Source organism: Actinia tenebrosa, unplaced genomic scaffold, assembly GCF_029948245.1.
Source record: "Actinia tenebrosa isolate PJP-AT-01 unplaced genomic scaffold, QUT_ActTen_1.0 PGA_scaffold4__44_contigs__length_22323623, whole genome shotgun sequence".
Taxonomy (NCBI): Eukaryota; Metazoa; Cnidaria; class Anthozoa; order Actiniaria; family Actiniidae; genus Actinia; species Actinia tenebrosa.
This window is the reverse complement of record NW_028292581.1, coordinates 3146156-3150582: the sequence shown is the minus strand read 5'-3', so window position 1 is coordinate 3150582 and position 4427 is coordinate 3146156.

Here is a 4427-nt window from a genome sequence, read left to right as displayed (position 1 = left end):
ACAGGTACATGAATACAACATATAAATTAATATCAAAGTAAATAGAAGTGATTGATGAAATTTTAATGATGAAAGCTTATGCTTATGCTTTGTGCAAGCCCGGTTCACCTTTTATTGCTTATGCTTATGCTTATGCTTATGCTTATGCTTATGCTTATGCTTATGCTTATGCTTATGCTTATGCTTATGCTTATGCTTATGCTTATGGTTCTGTTAAGGTGTGAACCAGCCCTAAGGGGCGTACCAGGATAAGGAAGGGGGAGCTATAAACGGGTGCCTATTTTTCATTGACAATCAACTTAACTTCAGTGCTTAACTTTAGTCTGCAGAAAAGTTAGTCAGAAGGTAAAGGGGCATGGTTCCGCGTACGTAATTTAATACCAGTTACTATCGATAAAACATCTATCTTACAGCGCAACACGCAAAAGTATGACCACATGTAAGGTATTCGCATGCTTCTATGCCGATTCTTTCTTTTATTTTTTTCTCCCAAGAAAACTGCATGTCCCAACTAAAGTGCTATACAAATGGGAGGACTTGTGAAAAACTACTCTCTTGATAAAGATATCGAACGGTCCCTCATACTGTTAGTTCTGCGCATAAGAATCCACATTCCCGTGCGAAATGATCGGCAGTCCAAGACCTTACCATGAGTACTGTAATCAGCGATAAGTAAAATTTCCCCGAACCAGATGGGCGGGGCTTCTGTCAATCACGCTGTGTACTGTACGTAGTAGAGTAGACCATGCTTCGTTATGGAAACAAATAACTATCGTTGTAGCGGGTAAACCTTTAGGATACTTCTTAACAGCGCACCTAAAAAGTAAAAAAGTAGCTTTCTAAAATGCAAAGTTATGGAGTATCCGGCAGGTCTCTGGACTTGCTTAAGGACTATTTTTCTGAAAGAGAGAACCGAGTCAGATTAGGGAACTATACAAGTGATTGGAAACCTTTGCATCGTGGTTGTCCTCAAGGATCATCCCTGGGCCCCAGCATGTGGAATTTTTATCAAAATGACTTGTTTTATGAAGCCATTAACTCTAAACTATCAGCATATGCAGACGACCATCAACTACACACATGATTCAGATGTTGCCAATGTCATTGATACTTTGGAAACTGATGGGGAACTAACAGCCAGATGGTATAAAGAGAATCATCTACAAGGGAACCTCTCTAAATATCATTGTATGGTCCTATCCAGATTTGACTCAGACGTCGATTTGCAAGTTCGTATCGACGACGGTTACTCTGTAAAACAATCGAAAAATATCAATCTCTTGGGCGTGGTACTAGATGACAACTTGAATTTCTCGGAACACATAAAAACAATATGTGTGAAAAACAAGTTGCAAGATTGGTGTGTTATCCAGATTAAGGAACATTATTCCTATACAAGCTAAGTTACAAATCTATGAATCCTTCGTACTTCCACACTTTAACTATTGCTGTACAGTTTGGCATTTTTGTAAGAAGTCTGATCAACGCAAACTGGAAAGAATGAATGAAAGAGGTTTAAGAATTGTCTATTGTGACTGGAAGGCTCCCTATGAGGATTTGCTGAGAAGAGCAAAATTAACATCATTGTTAACAAGAGACTTCAATCAATCGCCACTTTGATGTACAAGGTAAAGAATGGTCTGGTCCCGAGTTCCGTCCAAGATATCTTCAAGAGAGTAAAGCAAACTAACAGATATAACTTAAGAAATAATGACTTTGACATTCATCGGTTTAGAACTGTACACTGTGGCAGGAAAAGCCTGAGATATTTCGGGCCTCATTTATGGTCTAAGCTTGTTCCAAAAATTAGATCAAAGCCAACGTTAACTAGTTTCAAAAACACTATTAAGGATACAAATATTGAAGTTATTTTAAATAATTGCAAGAATTGCAATATTTGCAATCTTAATATGTAGACTAAGAATCGTGTACAGTTGTTATTACCCTTTTTTTTCTTCTTCTTCCCCCGAGGACACAGGTGTCCTTGCTCCCATCCCCTCTGAAGGATGAAAGCTAAGATGTGACCTGTTTCCTCTGGCTATACTGGGCCCTTTTTAATCCCCATGTATTCCTAATTTTATATATATAGTATATTCCTTTTATATTCTTAATTGTATATAGATAGTATATTTAGCTGGGTCTCCCCGATTAGCAAAGCACGTGTGCCAAGCTAGAAGTTTTTGAGACTGTAATAAAGTTTATTATTATTATTGTTATATTAGTTTCAAAATTACTTTTTTTTTAGGATTTTTCAAAAAATTTTTTTTTTTGAATTTCAAGAAAACACTAGATATTGAGTCTATAGGCACAGGAAGAAAAATTACTTAACCTGGTTCTCTAGTATCTTGGATAGATCGATGCAAAGAAATTTTCCTACTCGCAAGCTCATTGAAAGCATGCTGGTTATATCCTTCAGTCTCTTCCTTCTTCTCGTTCTCCTTGATGCTGACAGCTTGTCCATTTTCTCCTGGGCCGTTCGGATCTCGTGCAACCGGTTCCGTTTTGAAATCGAATTCTTTTCTTGAAGGCTGAACCTGTTCTGTCTTCACTGTAACCTTTGGCTTAATAGAGTCCTTGTTTTCTTCCTTCATTACCTTGATCTTCTGGTCTGCATAATGTAAATCACTATCTTGTGAACTTGTTGGAGATTTACCATTTCCTATGTATTATTTAAGGCAATTTTTATAGTCTTTATCCTTATCCTTTTCAAAAAGTTATTTTTATCTAAAGTCAGCAGGAAAACCATGTGGACATTCCAAGTTTTAGTCGCTCGAGTACCTCATCAACAAACCGGTTGCCATAGTGATTTCCTTATCTTTACAATTATTTAGTCATAGTATTTTTTCTTCGCGTTTAAAACTCGATTTTCACAAAACAAGTTTAAAGACCAGTCAAATTTCAAAATAAGGAAGCTATTCTAACGAGAAATTGAAAATTTGAATAAGAAAGAAAACTTGCCAAGGATTTTGTTGGTACAAACACAGGTAGCCCATGCTTGGTTTCTGTGGTGTCCTGTTATAAGGAAATGTATGGAGATTCATCAAAAACTTCAATAAAATCATTGAAACGTGAAATAATGAGCCTCGAAATTTTACCCAATCATTGAGAAATATCACTTCTTTCGCTCTGCGTGGTCATTTTTTGAAGTTAGCCCGTTTTAAGAATTTTTCTCCCACCAGTAAGAAATATTAAAGAGAAGGTTGGAAACTCGAGTCCCAAAAGCGAACCATCACGGGTCTTTGAAACCTCGTACGTCTTCGAATTTTCTTTCCAGCGCCAAATTTTAGTCATGACCCTTCTCTCACATCCCTATAGAACCAAGAAAGTCGCATTAGAGATTAGTCTTCGCGTCTTTATGCCATGAAATTTGCCTGTATTCACATACTACCTCGCTTGTTCTGACCCGTACTTGGAGCTCACTGTACCAAGTAAGCTTGGCACGTTCCACCGTGGCCCCACACCTCTTGTGGCCCCTGTCCCATTTTCTCCGCGGCAATACAACATGTGATTACGAAACTTGGCAGGGATGTAGTCACGTGCCCTGTCAGTCACCCCAACGATTTTGGGTGTATGACGTCACATATCACGTGACTTGCTAAGATAACATTATCGCCAGTTTTTGAAATAAACCTTTTTTTGACGTTATTGCACTACAAAAGTCTTTGTATGCCAACGCTGATGGTAACCAATCCCCCTGGCAGTGTGACGTCACAGGTCACGTGACCTATAAGTAGCGTTTTATGGCTAAACCATAACGATAAAACGCCCATAAATCTACTTACAAAGACACAAGATAGAAATTAAACATTTCCCATGCCGTATTCTTACACACCTGTGGTGACCCCATCGTGCCAAACGTCTGGTGGCCCCACGTCTGGTGGCCCCACGCACCTCTGGTGGCCCCTGTCCCATTTTCTCCGCGGCAATACAACCTGTGATTACGAAACTTGGCAGGGATGTAGTCACATGCCCTGTCAGTCACCCCAACGATTTTGGGTGTATGACGTCACATATCACGTGACCTATAAGTAGCGTTTTATGGCTAAACCATGACGATAAACCGTCCATAAAACTACTTACAAAGACACAAGATAGAAATTGAACATTTCTCATGCCGTATCATCAGAAAAAATCTGTTAACATTTGGTCAGCTACAATTTCAAGCTCACGCCCCCTCATGTGAGCCTATACAAATTATGTCTCAAAAACACGGTTTTTGGATCTTTTCTCAAAATAATGACTATCTAGGCAAAAAACAGAAGTGGATTCAGTTAATTCAACTATTCACGGACTGTATTATATGGTTTAGATTGAATTCTATTGAAAAAAACACCGTACTTTTTGAGTTGAATTTACGCTATTGGACGTATTTTACAAGAGAAAATGCATAACGTAACCGGGGTCAAGCTAGAAAATCGTCTCTCCTT